The sequence below is a fragment of the Triturus cristatus genome, chromosome 2_1 (genome assembly GCF_964204655.1).
Source record: "Triturus cristatus chromosome 2_1, aTriCri1.1, whole genome shotgun sequence".
NCBI classification, from domain to species: domain Eukaryota; kingdom Metazoa; phylum Chordata; class Amphibia; order Caudata; family Salamandridae; genus Triturus; species Triturus cristatus.
Genome location: NC_140581.1, coordinates 1,179,515,386 through 1,179,539,043, shown reverse-complemented (window position 1 = coordinate 1,179,539,043; position 23,658 = coordinate 1,179,515,386).

The following is a 23,658-nucleotide window of genomic DNA, read 5'->3' as shown; positions in this document are numbered from 1 at the left end:
GGGCGCTGATGAAGGCTGACATATTGCCGAAATGCATTCGCCAAACAAGGAATAAAGTGTGCTTCCAAGGTCTTCCCCTGTGTGGTCTCTGCTCTCTCGTGAGTTTGAGGTTTATTGTATCTAATTTCGTGTCGGCCAGAGACACGCTACAGAGATCCCCGCAACGCAAGTTGGCCCTGACATCACTGGCCTTGCTGCTGCGGCGGCTTTCTTGTGCATCCATGATATTGGAAGGTTTGGGCACGCCTTGGACTCTGGGGAGAATTTGAGTCGGTTTTGAAGTCATTGACCTCATGCTGGGTGGCATGGATTGCCATACCTACCCCCGCAGGAATGTTCCCCGGTTGCCTGAGGCTGTTGCGGTTTGGGGACCCGAGGAGGCGCTTTTGTTCCTTTAACAAGCAGGAGAATTGGGCTGCAACCCGTGAACTGTACTGCCATTCCCACGACACCATTCGGTGACATACTCCCCCTGAAACACCTACCTGGGCTCAACAACTTGCATTCTGGGTGCTGTGGTCCATACGCACTGTGCTAACGGACTACAGGTGTGATGACAGCGCAAGGGGGCGGAGCGGGCCCTCGGCCAATAAGAGGGCGGCAGGATTGACACTCGCGATGGTGGAAGCCTCCTGGACACTTGGGCGCTGATGAAGGCTGACATATTGCCGAAATGCATTCGCCAAACAAGGAATAAAGTGTGCTTCCAAGGTCTTCCCCTGTGTGGTCTCTGCTCTCTCGTGAGTTTGAGGTTTATTGTATCTAATTTCGTGTCGGCCAGAGACACGCTACAGAGATCCCCGCAACGCAAGTTGGCCCTGACATCACTGGCCTTGCTGCTGCGGCGGCTTTCTTGTGCATCCATGATATTGGAAGGTTTGGGCACGCCTTGGACTCTGGGGAGAATTTGAGTCGGTTTTGAAGTCATTGACCTCATGCTGGGTGGCATGGATTGCCATACCTACCCCCGCAGGAATGTTCCCCGGTTGCCTGAGGCTGTTGCGGTTTGGGGACCCGAGGAGGCGCTTTTGTTCCTTTAACAAGCAGGAGAATTGGGCTGCAACCCGTGAACTGTACTGCCATTCCCACAACACCATTCGGTGACATACTCCCCCTGAAACACCTACCTGGGCTCAACAACTTGCATTCTGGGTGCTGTGGTCCATACGCACTGTGCTAACGGACTACAGGTGTGATGACAGCGCAAGGGGGCGGAGCGGGCCCTCGGCCAATAAGAGGGCGGCAGGATTGACACTCGCGATGGTGGAAGCCTCCTGGACACTTGGGCGCTGATGAAGGCTGACATATTGCCGAAATGCATTCGCCAAACAAGGAATAAAGTGTGCTTCCAAGGTCTTCCCCTGTGTGGTCTCTGCTCTCTCGTGAGTTTGAGGTTTATTGTATCTAATTTCGTGTCGGCCAGAGACACGCTACAGAGATCCCCGCAACGCAAGTTGGCCCTGACATCACTGGCCTTGCTGCTGCGGCGGCTTTCTTGTGCATCCATGATATTGGAAGGTTTGGGCACGCCTTGGACTCTGGGGAGAATTTGAGTCGGTTTTGAAGTCATTGACCTCATGCTGGGTGGCATGGATTGCCATACCTACCCCCGCAGGAATGTTCCCCGGTTGCCTGAGGCTGTTGCGGTTTGGGGACCCGAGGAGGCGCTTTTGTTCCTTTAACAAGCAGGAGAATTGGGCTGCAACCCGTGAACTGTACTGCCATTCCCACGACACCATTCGGTGACATACTCCCCCTGAAACACCTACCTGGGCTCAACAACTTGCATTCTGGGTGCTGTGGTCCATACGCACTGTGCTAACGGACTACAGGTGTGATGACAGCGCAAGGGGGCGGAGCGGGCCCTCGGCCAATAAGAGGGCGGCAGGATTGACACTCGCGATGGTGGAAGCCTCCTGGACACTTGGGCGCTGATGAAGGCTGACATATTGCCGAAATGCATTCGCCAAACAAGGAATAAAGTGTGCTTCCAAGGTCTTCCCCTGTGTGGTCTCTGCTCTCTCGTGAGTTTGAGGTTTATTGTATATATATATATATATATACACAATAATAATATTAAGTTCAACCTAAGAGGTTTCTTAAAATAGTTACTAAACTTGTATATTTATAAATGAAACTTATTGAAAAGTTTTTTTAATAATAATTTCAGGAGTCCCGGTACAACCGCATACATTGCAACTTCCAGATTCCCATATGCGACGCAACTCCAGAGTGATTCTTCACATATATATCTGTCATTTATATACACAATAATAATATTAAGTTCAAGGTAAGTGGTTTGTTATGCTAGATACTAAATTTGTATATTAATAAATGACTCTTATTAAAACGTTTTTTTAATAGTAATTTCAAGAGTTGCGCAACCTCCACGTACATTGTGACTTCTGGATTCGCGTAAGGGACGCGCATCAAACTTTTTTTTAAACAATATTTTATATTAATATAGCTTTATTTAATTTATTTAAAATAATGAGATACAGTTATATGTAATTAAAATATTTACAGATAGTCCTAAATACTCCTGAAATGTAAAATTGAAAGAAGTTGTGGAATTGCATCCTGTATGCGGTGGTGCCGCGTAGGAGTCGCGCACCCCATGTGACACAAAAAAGACATTTTATTGGTTGAAGATTCTGTAATCTTTAGATTTGCTAGAACCCACCCTCTTTCTTCTAATTTTGGGTGTGGTTGGCAACAGCCATACTTTTTTTAGGAGTAACACAATTTTGGAGTGTTTTTGGTGTTTTGAGGATTTCTAATCATTATTTGAAAATGGCAAGTGCACAGGATCAGCAGGAGCAGGAGGAGGAGACCCTGCTAGAAGAGGAAGAGGAGCCAAGGCGCAGAAAAAAGGACAGTCTGGTATGGACATTTTTTTCCATACCTGAAGGAGAAAGTAAATGCACGCAAGGTAACTTGCAACATTTGCAAAAAAGTTCTATCTCATGGTTCTGACAAAAAATATTCGTGTGGTACATCCTCGATGTACAAACATCTCAGAACCATGCACGAAAAAAGACTTGCAAGAGCTGAACTTGCAAGACAGAATGAAGGAACTAATGATGCACAGCCTTCCACATCAGTTGTCGACAGGTTGCAGGCAATCTCACCGACTCTTCTGGATTTCTCTATGGCAGGACTTTATTGCCCACAGTGTATCACCGTTTTAAGAATTGGTGAACAGGTTGTGCAAACAATGTTGAATACAATTTATAATCATAAGCGTTAACAAATATCCTGCATTTATGCACTTTGTTATGTGCTTGTTTTTTCTTTCAATATTTTATAAAAAATCTAAAAAACACCAAAAAAACCAAAAAATTGCTAAAAGAAATTATAAAATAGTTTTTAAAAAAGAAGAAAAAAAACCAGTTCTTACGGAACCACCTATTCTGTTTTTTAAAAAAAGGAAAGCTATTTGTTGTGTGAATACATGAGTCAATGGATAGTGTCTGAGTGATTGGATGAGTAAATGAGTAGAGTTTGAGTGAATGGTTGAGTGCAAGAGTAGTGCCTGGGTGATTGTATGAGTGCATAGACAGTGCCTGGGTGATTGCATGAGTGCATGGGTATTGCCTGAGTGGAACAATGGATGCATTGCTAATGCCTGGGTCATTGAAAGAGTGCATGGGTAGTGCTTGAGGGAGTGAATGAATGCATGGCTAGTACTTGAGTGAATGGTTGAGTGCAAGAAAAGTGTCTGAGTGATTGCATGGGTAAATGGGTAGTGTCTGCATGATTGCATGAGTGCAGTGGTTAGTGCTTGGGTGATTGGATAAGTGTATGAGTAGTGCCTGAGTGGAAGGATGGATGCAAGGTAGTGCCTGGGTCATTGGATGAGTGCATAGGTGGTGCCTGAGTTAATGGATGAGTGCATGGGTACTGCCTAAGTGAATGGCTGAGTGCAACAGTAGTGCCTGGGTGATTGCATAGGTACATGGATAGTGCCTGGGTGATTGCATGAGTGCATGAGAAGTACCTGAGTGAATGTATAAGTGCAAGGTAATGCCTGGTCATTGAAAGAGTGCGTGAGTATTGTTTGAGGGAGTGAATGAGTGCATCGGTAGTAGCTAAGTGAATGTTTGAGTGCAAGAGTAGTGCCTGAGTGATTGCATGAGTGGATGGGTAATGTATGGTGATTGCATGAGTGCAGTGGTAGTCCCTGGGTTATTGGAGGAGTGTATGGGTGGTGCCTGAGTAAAAGGATGGATGCAAAACCAATGCCTGGGTCATTGTAAAAATGCATGAGCAGTGCTTAATGAACTGAATTAGTGCATAGGTAGTACCTGAGTGAATAGTTGAGTGCAAGAGTAGTGTCTGAGTAATTGCATGAGTGTATGGGTAGTGTCTGCGTGATTGCATGAGTGAGGTGGTAGTGCCTGGGTGATTGGATGAGTGTATAGGTAGTGCTTGAGGGAGTGCATGAGTAGTACCTGAGTGAATGGTTGAGTGCAAGAGTAGTGCCTTAGTGATTGCATGAGTGGATGGTAGTGTCAGAGTGATTGCATGAGTGCAGTGGTAGTGCCTGTGTGATTGCATGTGTGCAGTGGTAGTGCCTGGGTGATTGGATGAGTGTATGGGTAGCGCCTAGGTGGAAGGATGGATGCAAGGCTAATGCCTGGGTCATTGGATGAGTGCATAGGTAGTGCCTTGGGAAATGCATGCGTGCATGAGTAGTGCCTCCGTGAATGATTTAATGGAAGGGTAGTGCATGAGTAATTGCATGAGTGCAGAGGTACTGCTTAGGTGATTGGATGAGTGTATGGGTAGTGCCTGAGTAAAATAATGACTGTATGAGTAATGCCTGGGTCATTGGATGACTTCATGATTAGTGCCTGAGTGAATAGATGAGTGCATGAGGTTCTGGGCCATTGTCTACTCTTCCTTATGCTAGGGCCTAGCTGCAGTAAAAATCCTATGACCCGAGGGTGTCTTAATTCTCAGGATCCTATTTTTAACCTTCTTCTTAAGCTTTTATTTTAACTTCTTTTACCTTTTTAAATCCATTGGAGTTTCTATTGAAAGCCTTAGAACGTAAACTGTGGAGATCGTTAGATATTATTGCACTTGCACTTTATTCCTGTTTCACCTTTTTTACTTGGTTTTAATTGAGTACACACATAGCTAATGATATATCTCAGTGATTTTTCCTGTGCTTACAAATTACATCACAAGTTACTTGACTATTAGAACCTGGTGTATGAAATATCTATATTTACCTGTGTAATTGTACCGTTGGTTCCACTGTCAAGGATGAATATGTGTGTATCTTTTATGGTTTTCTAACCGAAATAAAAATTAAATATAATATGGAGTGCATGTGTAGTGCCTGAGTGAATCAATCAGTGCATAGGTAGTGTTTGAGGGAATATTTGAGTGCAAGAGTAGTGCCTCAGTGATTGCATAAGTGCATCAGTAGTGCCTTGGTTATTGCATGAGTGCAGGGGTAGTGCCAGGGTGATTGGATGAGTGCATGGGTAGTGCCTGTATAAAAGAAATAATACAAGGGTAATAACTGTGTTTTGCTATTAGTGCTTCAGAGAATTCATAAGTGCAAGGGCAGTGTCTATGTGAAAGGATGACTGCCTGCTTGATTACATGAACAACATAATGATCATTTTCAAGTAGTCTAAAAGATCAACATTATTTATATTAAAAACAAATAACATATCATTAAACTTTAAACATTTTTTCACGTTATCATGGATATTATATTAGTTATTCTTATCTTTTAATTTACATATGATGTACGGTATTTATGATATGAGCACAATAATAAGCTATACTCTAAAGATAACACACAAATGGAACAAGAAAAGTAGGCCATTTAAAAACTCAATCTGTAGTGAACATTGTCTAGACACAATAAATAACGTTACTACATAGTTTAACAAAAAATACCTGGGGCAGTAACGGTCAGCGTCGTGTGACTCCAAGTAGAGTTTAAAAGATGTGCCCTCACTGTAGCGTGACCAAATGGCAGTCCTAACACAGCATGCATATAATTAGCGTCCGTTCTGCAAATGGTAAAACATGCGGAGATGGCTCCGTTCTGCCCGGCAGCAGTGCAAAACCTCTGAATCGTGGCACCCCCCTTGCGGCCGACACAGCCGCCGAACCCCTGGTGATACCGCCCCCAAAGAGATCACCCTAAAAGGGGAGGAGGTGGGTGAAGAAAAAGCGCCGGGCCTCAACTAGAATCAAGGAGGGCCGGCCTGCCAACGCACCCCACCGCGACCCGAACTGGTTGCCGACGACTCCAACCTACCACTCTGATCGCAGCGATGCCAAGCAAATTGGCGCAACCCCAAGAGCATTCTCTGTCCGGCCGATAGCTGGCCGAGACAACTGCGTAGTCTGTATGCGCTGAGAAGAAGGGGCACTGTGGACCACCCTGACGTGACCCACTGGAAGGATCTTCCCCTGCTTACTGCCACCTGCGCCTGGCACCCCCCTTGTGGCCCGATAAGACCACCATATCCCCAAAAGAACCAAACCCCTGCTGAAATGAGGGGGGAGGGAGAGAGGGGATGGAGGGTCAGGAGGCTCCAAACCACCCTCCGAAGCAGGACAGCGGTACTCACTTGTTGGGCGCCCACCAAGCAGCCACCTCACCACAGGGAGCCACTCTGTCCATGGCCAAAGCATCAAAAGGACGGCCAGCCGGCCGCGTCCTGCACTTCAGAGGTCTCCTCCCCACGAGACAGCATTCCAAGCGGGCCGCCAGCCGTGTCAACTCTCTGTAGGACCACAGATATTTCAGGGCGCACCCCACACCACAGGCCTCCGCCGAGGCCCCGAACGCTGCCAGCCACATTTCCTCTGCCGCCGCCGCCTCGGCCAGACAATGCGGCAAGGAGATCTGGGCAACGCCGCAGCTCCAAATATGGCCTCATCACCAGCAGGCCACCGCCGCCGAGCCCTGCACTGACGCTCACCAGACCCACAGCGGCTCCAAACACAGCCCGGAAGGCAAGGCTCCGCCGGCGATGATAGCGGGGCAAGCAGAGGACCACAAGAAGCACCGATGAGGCAAGATATATTAAGGATCAATGTGGGGCTGGACGGAGCGCACTCAGCTCATGTCCGCCATGCTGGTTGGCCAAGCCACGCCTTATCTGGACTTTTGCAACTCAGTTTTCTGTGGCTAATAAGATTTCCTTTGGCATTTTTAACCAAACATTCGTCACATCCAATTACTGCATATTTTTCTTCATTTATATTTTCTGTAACATTTCTTTTTAAAGCTGTAATGTTGAAGTGTTTCATAGAGACATAGGTTTTCCAGATGTAGACTCCTTTTGGGATAGTATGTATACAACATATTAGTTTTAACAATATCTGTACTTTCTTGTTCATTCAATGCTAAGTATTCAATTTCTTGTAATGTTTTCAATACTCTATTTTGTGTGCAGGCAAGACCTAAACTCACCCAAATAATTCCTCCTGACTTTGAATATAAACTGGCAGAACTCAACCGATCTGAACATTCATAGGATCCAATCTCTCGGTGGGAAAGCATTTTCAAGCTCAAGCTGTACAATTTCTTACTAGGACTCTTTTCCTTTGAAATTTTTTCCCACATTTCTTTCACCTCTGTCTTTTCAGATTTGGTTATTTGTGATGTAACATGGCGAGAAACAGCAATTGAATTATCTGCAACATATTGAATATCCATGTTTGCATTCCACATTGTCAAAATCACTGGATTGTAGCCATATACTTTCAACTTTTGGTTCTTTTTTAGTTGTATGTATTCTTTGGATATTTTTGAGTTATTGTATGCCTTACTGCTGACTTAAAACAATGTAGTCTTCCTTTTGAAATTATTGGACGTGGGAATCCAAAGCAAAACTTAGTATAAAATGTTCCCTTAGACTTGTATTTTCGTCAAAAGTATTTTCCACATTGATGACTTTGAAACCGTAAAACTTGGTGTCTCAAGCTGTTTTCTCCTCCTTCTTTTGGAATGGCACAGGTAACATACTGTTCGATGAAAGACAAAACACTTTCATCAGTATCAGTTCCAAATTTTGGAGCATTCTTGAGCCATAATAGCATGTTTATATGAGCAGCACCTCTGGCTTGGTACTCTTTTCACCAAAAGAAATCAGTAACTTCTCCAAGAGGAGGAATCTTTTTATTGCTGATAAATGACATCATACTTTGAAACCTGTGGTTAAAATAACTGCACACATTTACAGGATCCAAGAAACAGAGTTCTCCAGGTGCCTTCAATTCAATATTTTTAACATTCGAATTTGCTTCTCTTAGAAATTCAAGTAAATCGTCCCTTGCATATTCAGCACAGCCTAGTGTTACAAATCATGTAGTAGTACCTAAGTTTCTTAACATGCTTTTAAGTTCTCCGTGACGATGATACCAATACTCATTGGTACCACATTGACACACCATCAACTTAGTTAACTGAGATTCTAAATGTTCATGTCTTTATTCAACTTTGTCCATGAATTATTTTGCAGAAACATGTTAAAGATGAACTCCTGTTTTTAATATGTGTTTCACTGCATATGAAAGTGCAGGCAAATCACTTTCAAACATAGGATGAAATATATATTGAATGCACTGTCAAAATCTTGGATCTTCTGAGTACAATCTTGTCAAGCGGTATTCTGAAGCTGGAATCTGAACTGCTCGTTCATCATATCGTCCACCTTCTCCAGTGGGGATCAGCTGTGGAAAACAATGTGCTTCTAAACTTTTTTCCCATTCACTCATGGGAGTTCCCTTTGCTTTCTTCATTTGAAATAATCCAATAATGTTTCCTATCACTTCTTTTGAATGTAGAAGATATGCACTGTAATGTTCATAACCCTCTTCACTCCTGGACTTGTCCACTTTTTCTATTTGGCCACTTGAAATTTCTGTTTCATCTTCTAAACATATTTCCTGTTCATCCATATTTACATTCTTATAATAAATATTATTCTGTACCAGATATAATGTAGCCTTTTGAAGATTGTTAACATCTACAAACTCTTGCCATATTTTCGTCTCTTTGTTAGTACACCATTAACTAGAATAAATACAGGTTCACTTTCCTCCCTGTCTATACCAACAGTTTCAATATTTTTTTTAAAATCTGAAGGTCAGTACACAACTCTTCCTTTCAGACCTCTTTGTAAATTTGTTGGAGGCAGCTTATCTGTTTTAGGCTCCCTACGAACTATAGCCTGAAACGGGTGCACAGATTGAATAAGAATGGACTCATATGCATTTAAATCTGTCAATTCCGGAGGAATACCTACAAACTCTAAGTTGTTATATACTGCTCTAGCTGGCATTTTGTTCTCTTCTAATTTGTTGTAACAGTATTTACAAATACATTGATCACTAGCCAACTCAAAACAACCTTCCACCAACAACTAAGCACAAAATTGCTCCCACTTATCATAGTTTTCGTTTTCACTTTTTAAATATAGATCAACATCCCTAGTTTGACTTCCATAGAGAGTAAGTTGACAACAAATACAAACATAGTTTGGTTTTTTCAGATGAAACTACCTTAAACTTTGTAATTTCTTCTGCAAACTTGTCAGTACTAATATCTTCCACCTGTTCTTCAACACCTACACTTATCTAGCTCTCACTTTCCCTACACTCCTCTTGTGAACCAAGGAAATGAAACTGCATATCATCACAAACTTTTTTTACATCTGAGACTGAACTATGCAAAAGAGCTGTGTTTATTTCACTTAAAGATAATGCAGGACTTTTTTACATAGTAGAGTTTCCCTACTAACTTCCGCATTTCTGAGTGGTGTACTTCTAACATTCATAAATGATGGAAAGTACTTTGACACACTTTTCTTGAAAGACAAGCCAGAGAATGACCCTGCATGTTAGTGTAGTTTCTTACTTTAAATGGATCTAGTCCTTGTAACATCTTAATCTTCTGTTCAAGACTTTTATTGGCATATCCTTGTAAAAAATGTGCAACATGTCAATAGATTCTTGTCGAATACTACAAATACTACTACAATCACACTTATACACCGGAGCTTGTGTACGCCTCCCTTGAACTTCTTCAGATATTACTTTTTCCACATTCTTAGGATCCATCTTTTCTTTTGGAATGGGACAACCATGTTTTCATAGCATTGACCACTAGTATCAACTGCATGAACTAATGCGTTCTGTTGAAAATAACTTTCTTCATTAAGGAAAGGCTCAGTACTAGAAGTATGCTTCCATTCACCAGTGAAAATTTTACAAAACTTACTTCTATTAACCAGTCTTTTTCTTTTGCTTTTCTCTTTCATAAACAGCATTGTTTTATCCAATGTTTTCATTCTCTTCAATATTAATATAAATAATGTTCTTTTTATTCCTAAAGCTTTTTCTACTACACTTTCAATTGGTTGCTCTTTCTGATAAACTACTGATCTCTTTTATATTTTTTGCAATCTTTCAATGAATTTTGTAGTACTTTACTTCTATACATTCTCTTCCTTATGTCTTTATATTCTTTCAGCCTTCTTTCAACATGGATTGTTTTCCCATAACATGATTTTAAATTTGTATGTCCTTTTTTAATTTTTTTCTGATTCGTTGTTGAACTTTCCTTTCTCTTTTCCACATTTTAAAAATTCTTTACATTCTTTAAAAGTCTTTTAACAAACTCTTCAGTTTTCTTACTAGAAGTCTTATTCTTCAGTGTAACATTTCACTCTTTATCTAATTTCTGCTTTTCTCTTTCCTTTAAATAGTACTGTTTTATTTCTTGTCTTCTCTTTTGATCTTTTCTTGCCATACTCAATCTTTCTTACCAATAAATGTAAATATCTGAAAAAAAAGAAGTTTAAATAGTTTCTAAAAATAATTTTCTATTTTTTCATAAATAATAAGAATATTAAACTTTACATATTATCAAACCTATGAACACACGTTTAAATAGTAACATCTCAGAGCTCATTCTATCAGAATTTGTGTTAAAAAAAGTGTTTGTATTCATTCTTGTGTATACAAGAAGGGAAGGACCAAGGGCTTATTTTAACCAGGTCCAGCATACAAGCCCAATCATAATACAAAACAGAGTGGTATGCTGTTCCTAAAGGACAGTACAGATAGATGTGTGTATGAAGAAATACTATGCTCACTATAGGCAGGAGAACATTTTCTCCTTTCACAAAAATAACCTCACACACCCAGTCAGCTAGGTGTCTTGCTTCATCATTGGGTCTGCTCCTCGTCGGGTCGGCACTGCAATACCCGATCGGCACCCATGATGGGGCCTTTTAACGGAGATCTTTTTTCCTGGCCATTGGGTGCAGTGTGTGTGAGGGCCCTAGTGAGTGTAGATGTGGAAATGTGAGATTAAAACAGGAGGTAGCGTCCACTCAGAACAATTTTAATGAATGCAGCCACTCTCTTGATTAAAACAAAAATTCGCGCAACCCTGCTGTTAAGTTACCGGGTATTACGCTGTGAAGTCAGGTCAAAATGTTTCTTGCCATTAGGTCATGTAGACGGCAATTCTTCAGGATCGATGTAAAGTCTATCTACACTTTTTGGTGGTGGTCCAAAGTAGTGAAAGTATGTAACCACCCATAAAGCGCCCTAAAAAGTGGTACCTGTAGATCTAGAACATCAACCTGTAAAAAGAAAGGATTATAGAATTTACTATATCATCCCAAATCAGCATCTCTAATACTAATATAGTTGATAGTGAACACTTCAAAAGTGCAAAAATAGCATGCATCACACTAGGGTGTATGTGACCATGCAAATGGCGACTGAATAAAAACAACAACAACCGAGAGATCACAGAGTGTTGTGCCCGAATACGGACTCACCCAATTTGGGTCAACATTGCATGGCAACGTGTTCCGGCAGGTGACACTGAATAGTGCAGTGTCCTAGAAGGTGGAAAATGTAAAAAAGTATATACACAGGGAAATCAGAAGTTATAAGGCAGTATGTTTCCTCAAGATATAAAATAACTTAGGACCCAGTGGTGCAGTCCCTTTAAAAACACGCGGCAGTGTGGAGTATTGATGAGCATTATTGCTATGTGCTCATGCAATGTCGGTCCACGCGGGTTTCATGCAGCAACCACCTGACCCAACCCATCGCACCACGGAGGCAATAGCCAACGGCATGATGTTTATTGGGGCCATAGAGGGGGCTGCAGTTCCCACTGGGTAGCCATCGTGCATGCCTAGAGCATAGGTCAAATCGCCCACGAGCGCCACTACTAAGTGCTCAGGTCCGGTTCGGTCAAGGCGGGTCTTGTGCAGCACCCCCTGATCCATATCGAGAACATCACTAAGGCATTAGTCAAGGACGTGCTGTTCGTTGGGGCCATGGAGGGGACAGCGTACCCAGCAAGGTGCCGTTGTGTCCTCTTAGACGCCCATTTGTAGTCCTTGCGACACTACCTGTCTCTTTTTTACATATATAGATACTTATGTACCCACTCACCAAACCATGCAGCCACTTACATACCAAGTAACAGACTGATACACACACAGATTAGTCACTCACCCATACATCCACTAAGACATGTTTAGTCACTCACTTATACAGTCAGTCACACACACAACAAATCATCCATACAGACACTTATACACTCACTCATTCTTCAATACACTTTGTATATATATAACATTATTAAACTTTTTAGAAACATGATGTCATCAGTGATGTCACTGACCATGTCATGAGTGATGTAATATGTGTCGTAATCAGCAGTGCATTGCAGGGGCGCGAGTTATAGCTGCTGAATTTCTCAGATTTAGTGTGAGTGAAATGTCAGCCTAACTATAACGTCCCTGAAACCTGTAGTTTTTTCAGTGAATTTCTAAGATTTTTGAAATGCTAATTTCTAACTATCTATCTATCTATCTATCTATCTATTAGAACCCAATGCCCACTCTAAAAGGGGAATGAGCCCGACATGTGCTGGCACACAATCCAGGATTTATTCCGCAAAAATTATAAAAGCAAAGTCCAGGAAACGCCAGGCAGACGCGTTTCAGCGAGTCTTTGTGCTTTCTTCAGTGCCGGTTCCACTTTCCCAAAAGATCCTCACACCTGGGGATTGTTTCAAGGTCCTGTGGCGATCTCAGGCCGCTCCATTTCACAAGTTGTTACACCCCGCCTCTGCTGTCAGCTGTGATGCCTCCCGTGTTTTTTTTTTAGAACAGGGGCATGCTGGTTCATCGATGCTCCCGCCCTGCCATAGCAAACTTTTGCTTCGCTTCATGGAAGCGAGACCAGAAAAACTGCTCTTGCTTCCAAGAAGCAAAACAGAATTGTTTTTGGGCACAGGGAGCCGCATGTAAGCAGCTCCCTTTGTCCAAAAGCAATTCTGGCTCCTGCAGGAGGTGGGGAGCCGGCTGGGACAGCAGGGGCTTTGGGACTCCCACAGCGGTTCCTAACTCACAGGCCATGCCCAAGGGATGGGATTCCCAAGGCCAAAAATGGCCCAGAGGTCAAGCGGCCCCTCTCTCTTTTTTTTAATAAAAAACAGCTGGGCCCCGATGGATGTTGTCCATGGGGTTGACATCGGGTAATGGAACTGGGGGGCATTAATTATTTTTTCTATCTCATGATTTTGTCACGTGGTCGCTAGAGTCATTGTCAACATTTTTAGGTTAGCATGAGCCCCGTACCCATGATCCTGCTTTTGCGCCCAACACTGCAAGTCTTTATTTTTGCAAAATTCTATTTATGCCTTTTACATGAAAACTCTCTGCTGTACTCATTCTCTGCCCTTTCCTGGAGTTTCATCCGAACATTGTGAGTAAGGTTGATGAACACTGACTCTTGTCATTATGTTCTGGTCAGGCCCTAGCACTTAGACAAAACATACCAATGCAGCTGTTTCTGCTGGAGAATCTTACTTTGATATTATGGGGATGCATGTTTGGGGAAGACACACTTAGAGAGGGACCTTTCCAGGGAGTAGAGCAACCCGCACCTGTGATGTAGAAATACGATATATGGCCTGAGCTCTGGGGTCTGCTGACAAAGCGCAGAGATCTTCTATTATAAAAGAATACTTCTGCTTACCAAGGGGACGGTGGTTATAGTCCTTTATCCACCATCTTTATAAAATGACATCTCCCTTTATGATACATGGCCTTGCTCCAATGCTATCTGTATTGATATTATGCATTTTGCTGCTGGTGGTGACTCGTACACTGCATTTTAGAGCACGTTAGTTAAAATAAATATTTTAAACTATTTCCGTGTCTCTGTCAGATCTTATTGTGGATAAGTATGAGAGTGTGAGCGAAAAGGTGTGTCATATTACCGTGATTCCTGAGAGATCCGCGAGTGTTGTGTTCTGGGGTGTCTAATCATTGGTTTCCTCATTTTTGAGTAAGAGAGCGAGTGAGACACTATAGCTAGTCAGTCCTGGGCTCGTGGGCACTAAGGTGGTAGGAAGGCTTAGCCCCTATACACCGAGGTCCCAACATCCTGCGCATAGTTCTGTGTATGTGCAGAATTCCTGCAACATGGTGCCACCAACGTTTGGTCTGGTACTTATTCGCGAGATGCCTGAGTAGCGCTTGTTCTTGTCCATAATACCCTCTCACCAAATACCGGAGACGTCCGTGGTGTAAGGGATTTACATCCCATATTAGAGATTATAGTTTTAGTTTTTTCAAGCTTGGATTTTAAAAGGTTTTGTTTTTCTCTTCTTTACCACCCTGTGTTGCGCTACAGTTTTTCTTCTTTTCCTCTCTGATAGATAATGGCTATAGCTGTCGCTGCTCATAATCGCGTAGCACTGACTGCTCATTTAACTCAACATGGAGTCCCAGCTATGGAGGCAGACATTATCTTTGTGGTTGAAGCGAACGCTGCCTTTTGCTTCAAGGTTTTTTTTTCTTGGGTTAAGTTCCTGCCAGTGGATGGGAATGATAATTTATTTCATGAATATGAACATGCCGTGGTTCCCTGAGATTATAGATCTTATCGTTCACTTGAGATTCCGTTGTCAGCTTGGGAGCACACCATCTGGTTTAATGGCAACTATACCTCACCCTGTTACAATGATCTGTTTAGGCCCTTTATCTGGCGACGGAGCCACATGGCCCACTTTAGCAGGATTTACACCACACCCAAATTATTGTGGTGTTACACATGCAGAGCTGTGAGAGTTACATGTATCTTTCATTCATATTCACAGAAGCGTGGTGCAATACATGTCACGCATGATCCAGGTGGCTCCGGCTGGAGCCCCTCCTCAGAAAACAGGACATGGAGGCATGGTAATTAGCCCAATCATGATTATTTCAGTGATGGGGAAGGGGGCGGAGCTTGACTGGATCCATGATGGCCGCAAGCTAACGGAGCTCTGTCGTCCCTGCCACAATCCTTCACAATCCTGCTCCCAATTTGAGACTCTACTGCTGAGAAATAGCTATGGGGACTTACCTGCACCCGTCGCAATCCTGAACTTGCTGAATGATGCTGGATTACGTGCCTGGAAGCCGGCGACCGGGCCAGCGAGGCTACGTGTGCTGGGCCTGCAGGGAGAAGGGAGCCCTGAGCGAGGCGATCTGTGCGACGAGTGTTGAGCGTGTTGCCCATCGCCCTAGCTGCTTCCCTCTGTGGCACGGAGGGCATCGACTACCGGAGCCGACCTGCATTAGCTGCTGGATCTAGGTCGCCGGAACAATCCTGGGCCTGCGGGCAGGGTGTGATCCCCTCGACCACCGTCGGTGCTGCCAGAGGTTTATCACCGTATCTGGAACCGCATGGTGAGTTTGCTGGCTGCGGGGGGCCGGGGGTGGAATCACTGTGCTCCCACCTCGGCGGCTCGACACCTTCCTCGGCGGTGCCTGGCAGAGGGCTGAGCGACAGGAGGCCTCACTTGTTACTCTTAATCCCCTGCAGAGACACCTCTTGAGTCCCAGTGACAACTGCCCCTTCTGGAGTGAAGATTGTATGTGGGGGCGAGCAAGACCAAACTGAGGCATGAGGTGCCCTGGGGCAGGCTGATTATTCATTAAGGCCAGTGCAGGGAGCTGGCTGAAGTTGTTTGAATAATAAAGACTGAGCAGGGAGCTGGTTGTATCGCATCGGGCACTCAGGGCTGCGCCTCACTGCATACTTGTACCTGGCTAATTTGCCTTCACTTTAAGTGCACGCTACGCCAATCAAGAAGTCGGAGGGGAACTGCAGTGCTGTCCTATCCTCGATCAGGCCTTGGGGTGGGGAGCATCAGCCTTCCATCCTAGCTGCTTTTGGGGCTGACAATTAATCGGCATACACAACAGAATAAGGGGGCATAGCTGCATTGGTCTCAACATGGGGAGATCTGAAAAGGCCCAATTCAAACTACACTTTGAGCCTAGGAAGACCCCTAGACACCAGGACCCCGAGAAAAACCAAGGCAGGCGATGCTTCTGCGGACATGGACTTAAAGCAGATTTTAGCCACCATGCAACATAGTTTAAACAAAATTGATGGGGAAATTGATGCCCTCTCATACCGTATGGACAGGATGTCCGAGTGCATCGATAAACATACAGAATGCCTGGATGCTGTGGAACAGAGGGTGGCGGAGACCAAGGACACCCTAGACAGCAGCGTGCAGGCTCAGGCTAAAATGGAGAAGCTTCTGAGGAGTGTTCAGGATAAAGCGGAGGATTTGGAGGCATGCTCCAGATGGAACAACCTTCGTATAACTGGAGTTACGGAGTCAACCAATATAGCTAATATGGAACGATATGTGGAGCAGTTGTCAGTCACTCTCCTGGACAGGGAAAACTTCTCCACAATGTTTGCAGTGGAGCATGCACACAGATCGTTGGCACCAAGACCTGCCCCGCGTGCCACTCCATGCCCCATAATCGCAAAACTTTTAAACTAAAGGGACCGTGACTCTGCCCTATGCAAGGCGAGAGAGCTACAAGAACTGCACCATGAAGGCATGAATATCTCTATCTACCCTGACTTCACCCAGCAGGTGCAGGAGGCTCGGCCCCTATTCACTCCTGTTAAGACAGCTACATGAACTACACTTGGAGTATAATATGTTGTATCCTGCAAAGCTTCGAATTATGGTGGACGGATCTTTGCAAGTCTTCAGAGACCCTAAACAGGCACTGCAGTTCCTCAAAAACCATGAGGGAGCAGTACTAAAGGTGAGGTCTCCAGTGAGCAGGGAGATGAACAGGCCTCATCTGGATGAACAATGAACGAGAGACACGTAAGGTACTCTGGTTGTCGGGTCCTTGACTCCTTTAGGGGCTTATACACTAGCCTGCACCTGAAGGGGCCACTGGCCACAGTAAGAATATTATAGAAATTTCCGGATGGATCACTTAGTACCATTGACTACTATATAGAAAACATCTGTGATTATCACCGTGGGGGCACTGCCTTGTTCGCTTTTTTTTGCGGGCACAAGATGGTGAAGCTTATTAACACATTGTGCAATCCTGTGAACGGGGTTGTATATCGGGGGCCCGACTGCCTGATGAGGGTTTTGTTTGTTACCCATTCATTGAAGGGGGTGGGGGGGTCACTGCAGGTAGCAGGGTGTAGGGCAGAGTCCTGATGGTCTTATTTCGAGGCACTCAACAACTTACCTATAGTGGGTGTGCCGGGCGGTGGTTATTTCGCCGTTTGTCAGCAACATCCGCCTCAGAGTGTGATTCACAAAGTTTTTTGCATGTAATCGGATTGAGTAATGCTCTGTTTTGGGAGGGGGTGGGTACTTCAACTATGCAAAGTTTGGTACTGCGTAGCTTAGGTGGCGGGTAGGGGGAGGTTGAGTTGTAGGGATTTTATTGTTAAAGCACAACACTCTGTCACTACACTGTCCCTCCTGGGCTTCATGTGGGCGCATAGACATACTTTTCTTATAGTTGGAGGGAATGGAGCCTAAACAATTGCAGACAAATGGTATAAGTTTCCTGATATGGAATGTCAGGGGGTTAAATAAGTATAGAAAAGCCCGGAGGTAGTAGCGTATCTCAAATGTCATAAAATAGATATTGGGCTGCTACAGGAGACCCACCTAGCCCCGGACAGTAAAGTGCTCTCTCATATAATTTTCCAGGGCACGGTCACGGATGCAGGCTTCAACTCTCATGTTAGGGGAGTGTTGATCTGGCTTAACCCTAAGTCAGGAATGACATTGCAATGTTTACACAGGGACCCTAGTAGCAGGTACATTGTAGCAAAATGCCACATAGCAGGCCACCAAATCTTAGTGGTCAATGTCTACGGTCCCAAGTACGACAACCCTCTTTTTTATAATACGATGGCCTCACTGCTCCTGCAGAAGGGAGATGTGCCAATTGTGTGGGGTGGCGATTTTAATTGCATATTAAATCCAAATATAGACAGATCTAAAGGCCCCACTCACAGGCAATCTATAGCTGCTAGCACTGTATTGGAGATTATTGACCAACTATGCCTGGTGGATGTCTGGAGACAGAAATTCCTGGACTTTGCAGGGTACACTCATTATTCAGCTAGCTATGACACTCACACATGCATCGACTTCTGGTTGGTCTCCAGGACCCTGTTGGCACTTGCGAGGTACTCCCCAGAACATATTCCGACCACTCACCGGTTATTCTGGAACTGGAGGTTGGTGTAGGTTTGCCGGGCCCTTTCTCTGGCGATTTCCCCCTTTCTCGTTGCTTGACCCTGTTTTTAAGTCAGAACTGACCCAGCTCATTGAAACATCTTTTGAAATAAATGTTGGATCTGTAGACAGGTTAGCCACATTTGGGAAACCTTTAAGGTATACATCAGGGGTATGACAATAGCTAAGCATGAGGGGGTGCTCCGCGCCATCCACGAGAGGCTGGCGAGATTGGAGAGAGACATTGCTTGTCTCGAACAAACTTACCAATGCACTGGGGATGCGCATTGCTTGAGGAGATTAAGGGGCCTTGGAGGAATCCACGAAACTGCTGACGGTGAGTTGAAACACCTCGGCAAATATACATCCGCCAGGGTGTACGGTGAGGGAGACCACCTGGGTGCCACACTCGCGAGGCTTACACGTCCCAGGAGGGAAGCTGCCGCAATCTCGGAAATTATTGATGAGGAAGGGCACAAACTTACATCTCCTAGTGAGGTCACTGACATGTTCAGGAGGTATTAAACCGACTTGTACACCTCTTAAGCCACTGTAGATTAGACACTATCTGGAATGCATTCAAATGCCCTGGCTCTCTACTATGCATAGGGAGCACCTGATGGCCCCGTTACATCCTGGGGAAATATGTTCTGCACTTAAGTCGATGCACTCAGGCAGTGTGACGTTTTATAAAACGATCCAGGAAGAACTTATTCCCCAACTGATAGCCCTCTATGAGGAGATGGCTGAAAAAGAGGAAATGCCCTCAACTTTGAGGGAGGCCCTGATTGTCCCATTACTGAAACCTGGCAAGCCACCGGAGGCCTGCTCCTCATACAGGCCACTATCACTTTTAAATGTAGACACGAAGATAGTCACGAAAATATTGGCTAACCGGTTGGCCCCTTTGATCCCGTACCTAGTAAAGCCAGAGCAAGGGTTTGTACCTGATCGCAGCATTACATATAATCTGTGCACTATCTTCAGGACAATCCACAGAATAGACCCTGCAGTAAAGGCTGTCGCAGTTTTTCTTGATGCTGAGAAGGCATTCGACTCGGGTCAGTGTGGTTTCCTGAATGGCGTCCTGAATAAGGTGGGGGTGGGCGAGGTGTTCCTCAGATTGATTTCGGTCTTATACACTAGACCGCGTGCCAGAGTTCAGGTGGGTCACGCTGTCTCTGACCTTTTTAAAATATCATGGGGTACTCGACAGAGCTGCCCACTTGCCCACTTTCCCCGTTGCTATATGCCCTAGTAGCGGAACTACTTCTTTGTGCACTCAGGGAATGCCACCATCACAGAGCCATCCGCTTTCAAGATTACTCACTCATTGTGTCTGCACTCTAATATGTCCACGACCCAGAGAGGAACTTCGAGCCAGTGTTGACTGAGGTTACACAGTTTGGGCAGGTCTCAGGGCTTCATATTAACTGATCCAAATCAATGATGTCCCCCTTAACCCCTTGCACTACCGAGGTACAGCTCGATCTCCCCTTGCAATGGTCCATCGATACAATTCGGTAACTGAGGGTCCAAATTCATATTAGTCCTGAGATAGTCATCTCTGAAAACGATGGTAAGGCGGTCTCTAGGCTTGAGGACGATGTTGGCAGGTGGATTGAACTGCCCCTCTTTCTGATGAAGCGCTTATCTATGATGAAAATGGTTTTCCTGCCCTGATTCCTTTGTTCCGTTTTACAAATATATCCATGACCCTTCCGACACCCAAACTTAACATACTCCGGTCTTAAATGATCAGGCTGGTATGGGCAGGCAAAGAGCCTAGAGTAAGATGGGAAACAATGACATTGCCCTCCTCTGCCGGGGTCTAAATGCCCCTGATTTAGAGCTTTACTACAGAGTGGCTCAAGCTTCACATGCACATGTATGGATACACGGTCCAGAGGATGTTCCACACTTTCGCATTGAAAGGGTGGTAGCCGACCCGATCTCCCTGTCCCATCTGATTTTCTATAAGCCTAATCGGAGACATGGAGACTTCGACTCTATACATGCAACCATTCATGCATGGAAGTGCCTCTTGGAGAGGCAGGTGGGGGTGCTCTTATACTCTTCCCTAATACCGATACAATGGTGTAAGTGGTTCCCAACGGGTAACGAGCCGGAGGTCATCAGAGCGCTGCAGAAATTGGACATTACACTGCTGGGGGATTACTTTGATGATGGGGTGGTCTATGCATGGAATGATATCCCGAAGGAGGGAGGGTTCACCAAAGCACTGGACCAATTTCAATATTTCAGGGCCTGACAAGCCTGGCGTAAATTGCTTGGGGACGATCTTCAGGAACCTGAGTCAATGCCGGCGCTTAAGTGTGTCCTGCAGGCAAGTTCTCCCCAGAGGCTGGTGACTAGGCTGTATGGGGTGCACAAGATCAGAAGAAGTCATTATCGCTTAAGGCACGTCAAGACTGGCAGAAAGACTTAAACATTGTTATTGACGATAAAAGTTGGAAATACTGCTGCTCTGTTACTAAGAGCATTTCCCGAAACAGCAGACATAGACTCACATTTCAAATATATTAATAGAGTGTATTACACACATGAAAAACTTTGTAGATATGGGTTGAGGGATACAACCAACTGTCATAGATGCCCTGAGCAGATAGCTGGTTTTATGCATGTGGCATGTGCATGTGGGGAGGAAATCTTTCACAAGCTGAGTGAGATCACGGGACATGCTATTGCCCCTGATCCCGCACTAGCTTTCCTTGGCCTAGATAAGGCACTAGTCAAAGATATAAGGAAACTAGTCATGTTTGGTATGATGTTAGGCAAACGTCGGTTTGCCATGAGATGGGGGAGAGGCCCAACACCCACGATAGATGAATGGGCTGCTGATATGCTCTATTGTAATATCCAATCTGATGTGTATAGTCAATTGTTACCTCCGCAGAGCTAGCCTAGAAGCATCTGGGGATTGTTTCAAAACTATTTAGTGAGAAAGGAAACAGGGGAAACTGAGGGTGAACAGAATCCAGCATATTGTCACTCATTGTTTATACACTGTGCTATGGACACAATAATATATTACAATGAATAGCCTGGGTAGCTTGCATGAGTTGTTCTGCATGATTAACCTATAACATTACCTTGCGGTTTAATTTAAAAAAAAAAGTTCCTTCTGTCCAATCGACTGGTATTCCTGCCCGAGACCCCTTACCCCTGTACCACTCCTGTATGTATACCCATATACGTGACTGTAGACTCTTCCATGTATGCTAACTCTTGTACCACACTTGTAGGGTGCACTGTCATGCTGATGTTTTTTGTCGTTCTGTTGTTAAAAAAGCAATAAAAAAGTAATTAAAATATTTTTAAAAATCAGTTATGGGGAAACGTCCTCAAAATAGAGCTGAATTGCCGTTCTGGTTGACAGAGAGATTTGAGCAACTCAAAGCTTTATTTCCAATACTACCCCCTTTGAATAAACACAGGATCCTTACAATGAGCTTACCAAAAAGTCTTATTCCCAATTCAGCTGATTGCTGAATTGGGCCTGGAATTGGGGGATGAGACTGGTTGGGGTATTCCTTATTGTCTCTGATATGATACTAGCAAATATAAAAGGAAAAGTGGTTAGTTTGCAAGTGAGTCAGCACCTTTGAGGCAGTAGCAGACGTTGATGAACACAAATTGCCTAAGATTGCCTAAGATTATTGCTAAGGTGTATAAACCATTAGGGCATAATAATTTGGGGAATAAACCTTTTACTCAGCCGCAGAATAAACCCCCTCCCAAAAAGGAGGGGCATCCATTCTTTCCTAAAAAGAATTGGAACCAGAATAAACAACAACAACAGAAGCAAGGTGCGTGCTGGTTCACCGACACCTGATACTTCCGAGCGTAGGTATGATTTGAGTGACCGCTCTAATCTTAAGACACGAGAGAGGTTTCAGGGTCCTGATCCTCATTCTCCTCGTTCCTTGCAGGACTAGTCGGATCAACAGTCCGGTGGAGGGGAGCGTCAAGATCGTAGACAAGGCAAGACCACAGAACAACAACATGATCCACCATGCCAGTATGACGAAAAGGCCACACCGGAGGAGCAATGACCATTTCGTACCCAGTTTCAAAAGAAAAAAGTTGCCGCTTTGACAGTGAAGTATGCCTCAGACGGCGAGAACCCTGCTCCTTGATTGGAGATGGGCTGTGACACTCCTAGGCAGCGTGGCGAAAGTTGCCATAGTACGAGAGGTTCTCTGTCCTTGTCTGGAGGTGAGAGCAACTGACACATTCATTACTGTGGAAACAGCTGATACAGGAGTTGAACCCCCTGATAGACTTTATGAGCTAGTCCTCCAAATTGAAGGTGATATTCAACGTACAATTAAGGGCATCTTTTGGGATAACCTTACCTCGTCATATGATATTTTATTGGCGGAGGCAGATTGGCCTCCTCCATTTGTTTTAGCTTTTTCCCAAGGTGAAGATGTCATACTTCCCAGTTTTTCGAGTTCTGTCTCTGAAGAGACCAAACATGCTTATGCATCAGAATGGCCTTTAGCCCTGGCGCCGGCTGTGTATCGCAATCAGGTGGGCTAGGTTAAAGAGTCACCGACACATGAGATCCCTTTACGATCAATGCCACAGCCTCATGCACAATATTCGATCAAACGCGTGGCGTAGTGACATTTTGGCCCAGTTGCAATATCAGGGTGTAATTGAACCCTGTGTTTCATCATTGAATAATCCTCTCTTTCCGATATCGAAACCGGACGGTTCATATCGCATAGTTTTGGGTTATAGAAATTTGAAGAGTCATGTTCGTTCGTTTGCCGTAAAGAACACCCATACCTCTGCGTTAATAAATAACATTGTCAGAAAAAAGTATAAGACCACTTTGGACATTTTCAATGGATTTTACAGTCACAATTTGGCTCCTGAGAGCCGTGACTGGACAGCATTTACTGCGGTCAGCAATCAGAAAAGATTTACAAGATTGCCCATGGGCTATAAGCATAGTAACCCTGGGCGGGTAACTCCGCCCCCCCAGTGGAATTTGCCTACTCTGTGCTCCGTCGAACGGGGAGGTA